Source organism: Myxocyprinus asiaticus, chromosome 34, assembly GCF_019703515.2.
Source record: "Myxocyprinus asiaticus isolate MX2 ecotype Aquarium Trade chromosome 34, UBuf_Myxa_2, whole genome shotgun sequence".
Classification (NCBI taxonomy): Eukaryota; Metazoa; Chordata; class Actinopteri; order Cypriniformes; family Catostomidae; genus Myxocyprinus; species Myxocyprinus asiaticus.
Window position 1 is genome coordinate 21,607,562 of NC_059377.1, and position 14,066 is coordinate 21,621,627.

The 14,066-nt window shown below is 38.5% G+C and overlaps 1 long non-coding RNA gene across 1 annotated transcript; it reads right to left on the reverse strand.

Annotated features, from left to right (window-relative positions):
* Positions 1-2,400: 2,400 nt before the first annotated feature.
* On the reverse strand, positions 2,401-13,689 carry LOC127425335 (uncharacterized). The gene is made up of 6 exons (XR_007894604.1): positions 13,559-13,689; positions 7,717-8,270; positions 7,390-7,584; positions 7,014-7,116; positions 6,183-6,420; positions 2,401-5,988 (listed from the first exon to the last, which is right to left on the reverse strand). It is a non-coding gene; the product is annotated as an uncharacterized LOC127425335 (long non-coding RNA).
* Between the last annotated feature and the right edge of the window lie 377 nt (positions 13,690-14,066).

Genomic DNA, 14,066 nt, shown 5'->3' on the forward strand with positions numbered 1-14,066 from the left:
AGATCGGCTCACTTAACCCCACCCTAAAAATGTCCTTGAGGTCGACCACATTAAAATCCACCTGGCTGGCTAGTGCGCAAAAGTCCTCTACGTAATCCTCTAGGGGCCATTTTCCCCTGACGTAGGCGTATGAGCCGAACTGCTGGGTTCATTATTCGGTCAAGTATTCTGTAACGTGTGCTGGCAGTGCTGGCAATGACGATGACGAAGACATAGTGTAGAGAACCCAAGTGCAGTTTATTTACAAAGTGAGAACCAAAACCCTAACTATAAACGTGAAACATGAACTTGACTAGACTTAAAATTTGACATAAAAATAACATGACTTGACTTGGCTAGAACAAAACACATCCACATACATTCACATTCAGTATTGACAATGCAAACATGAGGGCTTAAATACAAGACATGGGAGAACATAAACCAATGAACAAACAGAACTGATAACAAGCTAATTAAACAATAAATCAATGAAAACATGACACATGAACATGGAGGGAAAACATGAAATCATATGACAAGGGAACAGGAACTAAACTTTTCAAAATAAAAGACATGAATCAACAAAATACACATGACAGGTAGCCAAATTTGGAATGGATTAGCCAAGCCATAATATTATGTATCTTTCCTTTATGAATGCATTCACATTATGCCTGAAAGTTTTCCATTGCATATTTGCTATAATGCACATTTACAAGCAAACCCAACAGGCAACATGTGGAAACTGATCTGGCATTTTGCTCATCAGCTCTTGTAGACAAGCTTATTTTGCTAAAACTCTTAAAGATGGAATTAGTTAGCTTAGTGACCTTTGACCTTATATATATATATATATATATATATAAAACGTTTTGTAGGTTTCATCTTAAAAGAATGCATATGTACAAACATCACAGATTTATAAAAATGTATTTATGTACATGTCATTTCTTAGACATATTGCTATGAAGACAATATGCCCATGTTTAAAAGTAGAAACTAGGAAAATACTGTAGGAGATGATAGAGGCTATACGTGTTGTCCGCACCGATAAGAAAGAAATTACACTGCAAAAAAACAAAAAATAAACATCCTTATGATGAGATAAATCTGCTCGAGAAACAAAATTACATTTAGATGTTGAGACATTTTCAGAAAATATATGTAGAATATTCTGTACAATAAGTTTAATATTATAACCCCATTAGCAAGCAGATCTTGTTTGTTTTATGCATAAACCTAACTTTTATAATTTTGCTTTTCTGGGAAATGTATGGTTTTAGAGATGTTTAGATATGTTTTATCTATTTATCATTGCAATTATGGTCGGACTAAAGTGGGACAGGCAAACCATTTCTCTGTGCAATATTTTGTACTACCACACATGCGACCACAATACAGCACACCTTCTTGCGGCTGTTTAGTACAATTACAGAGCCATCTGACCAGACCTGTCCAGAACGCTGACCACCACAAACCCACTGAATATGTCTGGGTAGGGTTAGGTTTAGGATTAGGGGTAAGGTTAACAGTGTAGATACGTACAGATGTAATTAAATGCAGGTACTTTATGTGTAAGTACAATGCAACAACATGTACATAATAAGTACATTGTATCAAATGCTGAAGTCAATTGTAATTAAAGACACCAAATATAAAGTGGGTCCACAATGCTCCCTTCTTGAAATGCCATGGGAAAAGTATTCCAAATGCAATGGATCTGCAACCAATATTTCATTTTATAGCAAATATTTTTATGCCTTTTCAATTAGTTATGTAGGGCTTTACTGGTTGTTTAGATCAGTGTTACTATCAGAAATAATTAATAATTATTTCTTTAGTTATTAATTAATATTTTAATTAATTAATTGAATCTAACTCATTAAAACCTCATATGGGTCTCCAGTAAATGTAGTGCGCTACGTTTAGGAGCGGTTTTGGTTATTAGCAATAATTAATAATTATCAAAGATATTTATTCATTATTAAAATCAATAGAACATTGATGAGAATCAATGTTAGTTTTTTTATTCCTTTAAATCAACAACTATCAAAGATAATCACCAATCATTAACATCGATGAAACATTAATTAAAATTAACACTAGCTTATTGATCATTCAAATTCAACAATCATCAAAGATAATTATCAATTATCAAAAATCAATAGAATATTAATAAGGATTAACATTGATGGGGCACCACCCTGGAATCAGGGACTAATAACCACATAGTATAACAGTTTCAATATTAGATTGTTTTCTTAGGAAAATCGACATCTGAAGAATATCGATTTTCGGGAAAAAAAACAATGAATGAAGGCTTGAATCCGAGCACTGACATCCCGTCAGCATGACACAGGCATATGCAAAACAAACCAAAACACTTCTCTTTGTAATATAAACAAAGTTTATTTATGCAGTAATATCAATTAATAATTAATACAATGCAGTCAATAAACTTCTGACTTCCAACTACAAACTAAACAGTGATATGATTAGATATGGAAATCAAAATAATCCTATAACACATGAGGGTGTGTGTGTGTGTGAGAGCGAGTGTGTGTGTGTGTGTGTGTGTGTGTGTGGTTAGTACGAGAGAGAGAGAGAGAGAATTAAGTGACGGCCCCAAAGCCGATTTCGCGATCGTGGGAGAGAAAGCACCTGTTAGTTTATCACTCAGAGACGCGGTGGACGGCTCGTAAACAGTCCTGCGTTCTTTGATTCTTTAATGGATAAACTCAGTTTGCCGGTCTCACCCGCAATGGCGAAAATGCACAACAGTCCAATTTGGTTGGACCACAATACAGCAAATCAAATTCATGATAATTAATACCCTGAGTATTAATAATGAGCGGACATGGTGGTCCGTAAACTGTACAAGCAAAAACCTTGAAACACAAGAATAACACACTATAATATTCTATCTCTGCCCGGACGTAAACCTCTTACTTGAATCGCATGAGGATGCAGAATGTGGGTTCATCCGTCCTTTAACTCAGACTCGGTTCCTCGAGGCTCGGGTGATGATGGGAGGCCGTTTCCTCGCTCTGTCGGCGGGCGGTACGGCTGCTGATTCTTGGCGGGCTGGCGGAGAAATCAGAAATGTCGACTTGATTGAAGATGGAAGAGAAATCTTTAATCTCTTCACTTCTGCAGGCAAACAGATGAAGATGCGGATCGCTCGGCAGTCTCCTTCGGATCCGTTAGAGTGTTCGGTTGAACACAGAGTAATCTCAACTCGTCCAGCGAGATGGAGATTGTATGGCCACAGTTTCAAGTCGGACGTTACTTCCTTGTGCCACGAAGCTGCACCTGAGAGCAGCGATGAGCTGCGTCTATACACGGCGAACAAAGTTGCTGGAAGCAAATCCCGGAAGCATTTCAGAGGTATTTCTACTCCTGATGATGTCATGGTTGAGGGACATTCTGTTGTGTGCCTCATCCAATAGGAGTTGAGAGTTCTATCCTTTAGTGAGCAAGGCTTCATGGGATTTGTAGTCTGTTTTGGACTCCCTTTGTTTGATTTTGGCACGATTTTTATCAGTAAGATTTATGACTTGGTATGTGGGGGCTGAGTTAGGTTTTATGACTGTGTTAGGCCTGCCTTTGCCTTCAATCTGAATACATGAGGCCCAACAGTTACATAAAATTAATATGTTTTAATGCCTGGATGATGATTAGGTCTGATTCGAGTGCTAACTCAATACATGAGGGTGACATTTAAATGAAAAGTATACTTTTGAATCATTCTGTTTAGTTCATTACTTGGCAGTTTTATTCCCACCATTAAAAAAGTGTACATACGGTAAAAAGTATGTGGATGATGAGCACATTTTTATTTCCAGTATATTTTCTTTATAAATTCCACACTTTTCGATGTCCATTTTGTACAGATGAAACACTTATTTATCGGGCCACTGGTTTTCATGTGTTATTTCCTGAAGGTGATGCTTTAGTGAAAAAGTGTACAGCTGAATTTTTAAAAAAGGTAATTGGTTGACAAAGTCGAGACATTATTATACAGATTACACTTTTCGTTATGTTGCATTTTGGCAGAGGAATATTTTATGAACATAGTGCATCTTCCTCCATACAATCCAAAACCTTCTGCTAATCCTAAACCTAACTCTTCTACTAACATTTACCCTTTCAATAAACAACTTTTGGATGTTATATAATAACATTATTTTGACTGGTTATGATGCTGTTTTCCATGTCAGGAAGTCAGACAAGTTCTTTGTTTACAGTTATTTTCCCCCACAAGAAAAGCACACCTACTCACACACACTCTTCAATTTTACTCCAGTTAATTCTTTCTCCATAAGAGCTCTTCATCAGTTTCAGCACTGGCTAATATGCTGCGTCTCAGTGGGAGAGTGTCTCTCATACAGTAGACTGTGTGATTGGTGCAGCTCTCTGGGTCATACAGATAACGGTAACACTTTACAATAAGGTTCCATCTGTTAACATTAGTTAACATCATAAGTTAACATGAACTTACAATTAATAATACTTCTACGGCATTTATTAATCTTGGTTAATTTTAATTTCAACATATACAGTTGACATACACCTTAGCCAAATACATTTAAACTCATTTAAAGTTTTTTTTTCACAATTCCTGACATTTAATTGTAGAAAACATTCCCTGTCTTAGGCCTGTTAGGATCACTACTTTATTTTAAGAATGTGAAATGTCAGAATAATAGTAGAGAATATCAGTGGGTCAGAAGTTTATATACACTTTGTTAGTATTTGGTAGCATTGCCTTTAATTTGTTTAGCTTGGGTCATATGTTTTGGGTAGCCTTCCACAAGCTTCTCACAATAAGTTGCTGGAATTTTGACCCATTCCTCCAGACTGAACTGGTGTAACCAAATCAGGTTTGTAGGCCCCCTTGCTTTCAGTTTTGCCCACAAATTTTCTATCGAATTGAGGTCAGGGCTTTGTGATGGCCACTCCAATACCTTGACTTTGTTGTCCTTAAGCCATTTTGCCACAACTTTGGAGGTATGCTTGGGGTCATTGTCCATTTGGAAGACCCATTTGCGACTGAGCTTTAACTTTACATTTACATTTATTCATTTGGCAGACGCTTTTATCCAAAGTGACTTACAAAAGAGGAAAACATAAACGAATCATCTTAAGGAGACAGTGGTACGAAAAGTGCCATATTACAAAGTTTATTTTTTATTTTTTTTTGTGACTGGTTAAGTGCTCATGGAAAAGATGTGTTTTTAGCCATTTTTTGAAGACAGAAAGTGAGTTACCTTCATGAATGGAGTTGGGAAGGTCATTGCACCAACGTGGTATGATGAAGCCGAAAGTTCGGGAAAGTGTTTTGGTGCCTCTTTGTGTTGGTACAACAAGGCGACGTTCCTTAGCCAACTGCAGGCTTCTAGTGGGCACGTAGCTCTGCAGAAATGATTTTAGGTATGCTGGAGCAGACCCAGTGACTGTTCTGTATGCCAGCATCAGAGCCTTGAACTTGATATGTGCATCAACCAGCAGCCAGTGAAAAGAGACAAGGAGTGGTGTAACATGCGCTCTTTTTGGTTGATTAAAGACCAGACGTGCTGCTGCATTCTGGATCATTTGCAGGGGTATAATTGCACATGCAGGGAGGCCTGCAATGAGAGCGTTACAGTAGTCCAGTCTAGTTATGACAAGTGACTGAATAAGAAGTTGTGTGGCATGTTCAGAGAGGAAGAGTCTTATCTTCCTGATATTGTAGAGTGTAAATCTACTTGATCTTGCGGTCTTTGAGATGTGGTCTGTGAAATTGAGTTTGTTATCGATGGTTACACCTAGATTTCTGACCATTTTGGAAGGCATTACTGTAGTTGCACCCAGCTGCATGGTGATGTCGTGTTGAACAGCAGGGTTGGCTGGAAAGACAAGGAGTTCGATCTTGGCTGGGTTAAGTTGCAGGTGGTGTTCCTTCATCCAGGCCGAGATGTCTGCCAGGCTGGCAGAGATTTGTGCAGTCACTGTGGTGTCGTTGGTCTGGAAAGACAAGTAGAGTTGCATGTCATCAGCATAGCAGTGGTAAGAGAAACAATGTGCCTGAATGATGGGTCCCAGTGATGTTGTGTATATAGAGAAGAGAAGTGGCCCAAGCACTGAAACCTGAGGTACCCCAGTAAGTAGCTGATGTGGCTTGGACACCTCTCCTCTCCAGGCTACCTTGAAGGACCTACCTGAGAGATAGGAATTAAACCAGCCAAGCACAGTTCCTGTGATGCCCAGCGAAGAGAGGGTGGAGAGTAAGATCTGATGGTTGACTGTGTCGAAGGCTGCGGAAAGGTCCAGCAGAATCAGGACGGATGATCTGGATTCAGCTTTTGCCTGTCTCAGCAACTCAGTGACAGAGAGCAGGGCAGTCTCGGTGGAGTGTACACTTTTGAAGCCTGACTGATTGTCATCCAGAAGCTTGTTCTGTGAGAGATAGGCAGAGATTTGATTGAAAACTGCTCTTTCAAGTGTTTTTGCCATGAATGGGATGAGAGAGACTGGTCTGTAGTGTTCTATTTGTGTGGGGTTAAGTGCAGGTTTCTTCAGCAGCGGGGTTACTCAAGCCTGCTTAAATGTAGTGGGGAAAGTGCCTGTAAGTAGAGATGTGTTAATTATGTGAGTGAGTGCATGTAAGATGGATGGAGAGATGGCCTGGAGAAGGGGATAAGGAATGGGGTCAAGGGAACAGGTGGTGGGTTGGTTGGAGAGGAGGAGTTTAGAGACTTCAGTGTCAGTCAGAGGAGAGAACATAGAGACAGAGGAGTTGCATATAGGAGACGGGTGTTTGACAGGGTGAAGTGCTGAGAATGTATTGCTGATGGTTGTAACATTATTAGTAAAAAAGACATCTGCTGTCAGTGATTTGTCATGTGGTGGAGGGTGAGGGCAGGGAAGTGTGTTGAATGTTCTAAACAAGCTGCGAGTGTCTGTGGTGCTGTTGATCTTGTTCTGGTAGTAGGAAGTTTTTGCAGATTTAACGTTATCTGAAAAAGTTGCAAGCAGAGACTGATACTTACCTAGATCTGCTGAATCTTTAGATTTCCGCCATCTCCTCTCAGCTGCCGATGTTAATGAAGAACGTCAGAGAGCCAGGGGCTGGGTGGTGTAGTACGTGCTGGCCTTGAGGAGAGAGGACAGATGTTGTCTAGACAGGTTGTTAAAGTAGAGCTTAGTGTGTCTGTGGCAGTGTTTACATCAAGGGTGTAAAATACATTTTGTGTGGGAAGAGAGGTAGAGACAGCAGTGGAAAGGCGAGAGGGTGAAAGAGAACAGAGGTTATGGCGAAAGGTGGAGTCTGTTTTAATGTAGATGGGAGAGACATGTTGAATTGAACAAAGTAGTGATCAGAGACATGTAAAAGAGTAACAAGAATATTTGAGTTGGCACAGTTACGTGTAAAAATGAGGTCCAGCTGGTTGCCTGATCTGTGGGTTGCTGTGGTGCTTAGTCTTTCCAAGTCAAATGAGGCCAGAAGAGCACTGAGTTCAGTGGCCTGGGGCTTGTCTTGGTGTACCACAAGTGGCTTACCATCCTCCAGGAAGGAGGACAGCAGGACATCTAACTCCTCGAGAAAGTTTGTCAGCTGACCTGGAGGGCGATAGATGACAACAACATGTATTTTTGTGGGTTGCAATGTATTAATAGCATGGAATTCAAAAGTAGTATTGTTACATAGAGAAGAGTGTGGTGAAAAAGTCCAGTTGTTATGAATGAGCAAACCTGTTCCCCCACCCCTACCAGTGTGTTGAGGGGTGTGAGAGAAGGAGAAATTGTTGGAGAGAGCAGCAGGTGTTGCTGTATCCTCTGGACATATCCATGTTTCTGTCAGTGCCAGGATGCTGAGGGTGGACTGTGTGGCAAAGGCTGGAATGAAGTCAGCTTTGTTCACAGCTGACTGGCAGTTCCAGAGTCCCACTGAGAAAGAGAGCGGAGCAGGTGCTGAAGTGCAAAGTGGCCATAGGTTGTGTGGGTTGCGTTTTGTCTTGCATCTATATCATGTAAAGTGTCTGTAACAGATAACAGGGATGTGCCTGAAGGCATATGTTATTCGTGAAGTAGACATGTTAGCATGACCAAGGAAAATAAGAAGAGAGATAAAATTAAAAGATACTTAAGTGCTATGGTGAGTTGCGCCTTGTCGGTGTCCTTGCTCGGTGGACTCGCACAGGTAGTCTTTACACAAGTAGGTCTTCACACGAGGAGGGCTTTACATGAGGGCTACCACTTCTGTTGCCGCTTCTGCATCAGCGTTCACATCAAATATATACACGATGCTAATGAGCCATACAGAGAAAAAACAGGACATGCCTTAATGCTACTTAGCACAACAAAGCTAGTCACGTGGGCAACCGAAACTACGGGTCGGCGAGGTGACAAGCGTGGGAACAAATGCGACTTCTGTAGACCACAAATAAATTATGCTACACTTTAGCAATAAATAATACTCTAAAACAAGTGAAGCACTGTTTGTGCTTCAACTTCATGGCTGATGTCTTGAGATGTTGCTTCAATATATCCACATAATTTTCTTTCCTCATGATGCCATCTATTTTGTGAAGTGCACCAGTCCCTCCTGCAGCAAAGCACCCCTACAACATGATGCTGTCACCCCCATGCTTCACGGTTTGGATGGTGTTCTTCAGCTCGCAAGCCTCACCCTTTTTCCTCCAAACATAACAATGGTCATTATGGCCAAAAAGTTCAAAGTTTCATCAGACCAGAGGAAATGTCTCCAAAAAGTAAGATATTTGTCCCCATGTGCACTTGCAAACTGTAGTCTGGTTTTGGAGCAGTGACTTCTTCCTTGCTGAGCAGCCTTTCAGGTTATGTCGATATAGGACTCGTTTTACTGTGCATATAGATACTTGTCTACCTGTTTCCTCCAGCACCTTCACAAGGTCCTTTGCTGTTGTTCAGGGATTGATTTGCACTTTTTGCACCAAACTACATTCATATCTAGGAGACAGAATGCATCTCCTTCTTGAGTGGTATGATGGCTGTGTGGTCCCATGGTGTTTATACTTGTGTAGTATTGTTTGTACAGATGAACATGGTACCTTCAGGTGTTTGGAAATTGCTCCTCAGGATGAACCAGACTTGTGGTGGTCCACTTTTTTTTTTTTTTTTTTTCTGAGGTCTTGGCTGATTTATTTAGATTTTCCCATGATGCCAGGCAAAGAGGCACTGAGTTTGAAAGTAGGCCTTAAAATACATCCACAGGTACACCTCCAAATCAGTACACCTCCTATCAGAAGGTAATTGGCTAATTGTCTAAAGGTTTGACATCATTTTCTGGAATTTTACAAGCTGCTTAAAGGCACAGTTAACTTAGTGTATGTAAACTTCTAAACCCACTGGAACTGTGATATAGACAATTAAAAGTGAAACAATCTGTCTGTAAACAATTGTTGGAAAAATGACTGGTGTCATGCACAAAGTAGATGATCTAAATGACTTGCCAAAACTATAGTTTGCTAATATTAAATCTGTGGAGTGGTTAAAAGGTTTAATGACTTCAACCTAAGTGTATGTAAACTTATGACTTCAACTGTAGTAATAATTTCTTAAATCACAATTTGTGTGTGTGTGTGTGTGTGTGTGTGTGTGTATATATATATATATATATATATACAGGTGCATCTCAATAAATTAGAATGTCGTGGAAAAGTTAATTTATTTCAGTAATTCAACTCAAATTGTGAAACTCGTGTATTAAATAAATTCAATGCACACAGACTGAAGTAGTTTAAGTCTTTGGTTCTTTTAATTGTGATGATTTTAGCTCACATTTAACAAAAACCCACCAATTCACTATCTCAAAAAATTAGAATACATCATAAGACCAATAAAAAAAACATTTTTAGTGAATTGTTGGCCTTCTGGAAAGTATGTTCATTTACTGTATATGTACTCAATACTTGGTAGGGGCTCCTTTTGCTTTAATTACTGCCTCAATTTGGCGTGGCATGGAGGTGATCAGTTTGTGGCACTGCTGAGGTGGTATGGAAGCCCAGGTTTCTTTGACAGTGGCCTTCAGCTCATCTGCATTTTTTGGTCTCTTGTTTCTCATTTTCCTCTTGACAGTACCCCATAGATTCTCTATGGGGTTCAGGTCTGGTGAGTTTGCTGGCCAGTCAAGCACACCAACACCATGGTCATTTAACCAACTTTTGGTGCTTTTGGCAGTGTGGGCAGGTGCCAAATCCTGCTGGAAAATGAAATCAGCATCTTTAAAAAGCTGGTCAGCAGAAGGAAGCATGAAGTGCTCCAAAATTTATTGGTAAACGGGTGCAGTGACTTTGGTTTTCAAAAAACACAATGGACCAACACCAGCAGATGACATTGCACCCCAAATCATCACAGACTGTGGAAACTTAACACTGGACTTCAAGCAACTTGGGCTATGAACTTCTCCACCCTTCCTCCAGACTCTAGGACCTTGGTTTCCAAATGAAATACAAAACTTGCTCTCATCTGAAAAGAGGACTTAGGACCACTGGGCAACAGTCCAGTTCTTCTTCTCCTTAGCCCAGGTAAGACGCCTCTGACGTTGTCTGTGGTTCAGGAGTGGCTTAACAAGAGGAATACAACAGCTGTAGCCAAATTCCTTGACACGTCTGTGTGGTGGCTCTTGATGTCTTGACCCCAGCCTCAGTCCATTCCTTGTGAAGTTCACCCAAATTCTTGAATCGATTTTGCTTGACAATCCTCATAAGGCAGAGGTTCTCTCGGTTGGTTGTGCATCTTTTTCTTCCACACTTTTTCCTTCCACTCGACTTTCTGTTAACATGCTTGGATACAGCACTCTGTGAACAGCCAGCTTCTTTGGCAATGAATCCTTGTGAAGGGTGTCAATGATTGTCTTCTGGACAACTGTCAGATCAGCAGTCTTCCCCATGATTGTGTAGCCTAGTGAACCAAACTGAGAGACCATTTTGAAGGCTCAGGAAACATTTGCAGGTGTTTTGAGTTGATTAGCTGATTGGCATGTCACCATATTCTAATTTTTTGAGATAGTGAATTGGTGGGTTTTTGTTAAATGTGAGCTAAAATCATCACAATTAAAAGAACCAAAGACTTAAACTACTTCAGTCTGTGTGCACTGAATTTATTTAATACACGAGTTTCACAATTTGAGTTGAATTACTGAAATAAATGAACTTTTCCACGACATTCTAATTTATTGAGATGCACCTGTATATATATATATATATATATATATATATATATATATATATATATATATATATATATAAACATTAGTTAATGTACTATGAACTAATGTGAATAACAATGAACAATTGTATTTTTATTAACTAGCATTAACAAAGATGAATAAATGATGTAATATATATATATATATATATATATATATATATATATATATATATATATATATATATATATATATGTTCATTGTTAGTTTGTGTTACCTAATGCATTTACTAATGATAAAAAAATTAAAAGTATTAGTCAGATAATACTACAAACATGGTGATGAATCAGGTTTATGTTAGGTTGTTGCTCTCATCGTTCTCTCTTTCTCGACTATGATGATGTCAGGCTCAGAGCTGGGGCAATATCTTTTAAATATATATAACTATAAGATTATAAAATTAATAATTTAAATATAATATTATTTTATAATGAGACAGCATTAAACTTGAACAAATACATTTACACTAAAGAAAAAAAAATACATATGTAAAATGTAGTTAAAAAACATAATGAGGAACAAACAACAATACCTGCCTTAATAGTTTGCTAGAAAAAAGAGGCAAAGTTCCTCAATGAACCACAAAAGAACCATCCGAACAAACTGATGCACTTAAATGAATCAGACTATCCAACTCTACATATGAGAGAGAGGACATTTGAGGAGAGTGCTTGGCCTGTAAAGTTCCATGCACAATACAATGTAACATTAAAAACAGCAATGTAGTGTGTTGTCACAGAAAAGTAGCTTGTTATTGGAAAAGCTACACTCTATAGAGAACAGCTAAATTGTCACCCCACTGAAAAATGGAGTTAATTTAGTAGCATCGCCACTATTAATTATTAAATCGCTAAAACAGGCTGATTCAGACTATCCTTTTAAATATCCTTTCATATTTCCCATCCTTTTGTTGCATTTTGTAATAGGCTACTTTTCTGTCCTTTGTCCAGTGTAGAGGCATAGTGTCTGACCTCTACATAACCTGCAATGAGTGATGTTAGTGGGTGCATTGCTGTGAGCATGCTCACTCTCACTTTTGCTGTTGTCCCCACTACTGCATGCAATAGTGATAAGGCCTGAGGGAGGCAGGAACTCTAGGAGTTATGAAAGTCATGTCTAATATGCTGTTAGTCATTTCTTAGTCTTGCATAGCCAGACTTGTGACTTGTGGTATAAAGTCTGACTCAGTTTGTAGGTTGTCCTGGCCAAAAACTGCCCACTTAGACGGGAAGTTTACATGTCTGGACGGGTAAATTGAAAAATTATTTCAAAATATGAAGCAGCAGTCTCCGAGAACAGAAAACACTGAACAAAGCAGTGAAAATCTGTAAAATTTGTGATCAGTGTAACTGTCCATCCTACAGTAATAAGTTCAAATTAATTTACTGAAAGAAAACAAAGAAGTTTTGTAGTTTGCTTGCTTCTATGTGTCTAAAACAAAACTATGAATAATTTTAAAAATATATGAAGCAAATCTGACAAACCACAGCAAATCTAGTTCTTCCTCAAAATTGCTTATAATATCAAGGCTTTTAAACAAGATTGTTTCCTGGCTGACTGATAAAAATCTGTGCATCTGAGTCCCGGAAGTTGTCTTATAGTCATGCGATTTGATTGAAATTTGTAATTTCCACAAGTACGTTCCAGTTGTGTGGCAATATGCATCAGATAATCAGTGAACAGACTGTGGGCGGTTTGTGGGCATGCCATCTGACCTCATTTCTATGCTGTGTCAGTATGTATGGGGTTATTTGTCATTAAGCAAAACATTTGTATTTTTTATTTTTTTTTTGCCAGGAATTGTTTTTGCAAGGAATTGCAAGGACTGTTCACCTTCAGTCTCTGTTCCAAGTTGCCCCTTTTTAGTATTGAACCTGCTACCTTTGTGTTGCTACCATAGTAACTTAACTATAAATGGTTTGTTTGTTCCCATGAGCTCAAAAATCAATTGAAACACTATGCTGCAAGCTTTTAGAAAGAGATTCATCCATCAAGGTCACTCTGCAGTTCATAATGGTCATCTAACACCAGCACTCTGTTTAACAACAGCTTTATGAAGTATCTTTGTGTTTTTCAAGGATGTTTATCTGCCTCTTCAAGAATAGATATCAGCTTTTCAACGCTTTCTATTCCCCCAATTTTGCCTAACATCACAGACAAACTGACACCCTGTTTAGTAAGGCAAGCTGTTTATAACAATAAACTATGAAAGCCACATTGTTTTATCCATGAACAGTCCCAATATTTGATTATATCATTTATTCTCTTCATAAAAAGCATTAAATATATTTCTGGCTACAAAAAAAGGGCTACTATATACAGTATATTTTTTTAAATGTCACTTACTGTTGCATATGGTAAAATATGTGTTCCTAAAAAGAAAATAATCCAACAACCAGGCCTCCTCAGGTTGTAAATACATTTAAAAGTGTGTTGCTTTTCCTTCCTAATGTTATTAAAATTCAAATCATTGTAACTGCTAGTTTACTGAAGCACTGTGTGTCACTGTTTGATACTGAAATGTTTAATCCAAAAGCAATATGCTCACAAGTATGAGCAACAACTTGGAAATTTGCTGATCCATCACTGTATACTGTCGATGTGAAACATTAAGATAAACAACTCTCTCTCTCTCTCTGTGTGTTGAATCCAGCTTATTTGCTATTTTGGTACTTAAGTCCTTCCTAAAATTTGAAACATCCAAGTCAGTGTAAGAGCAACTTTCCACAAATTATTAATGTGTTTTTAACCAGGCTGCAAATTAAAGGTACCTGCTTGCACATGCTGCTTATGTGTACATTCTGGTTGGCTGAATTATCTTAGTTTTGCAAATCTGCATACTGGAATAATAAAG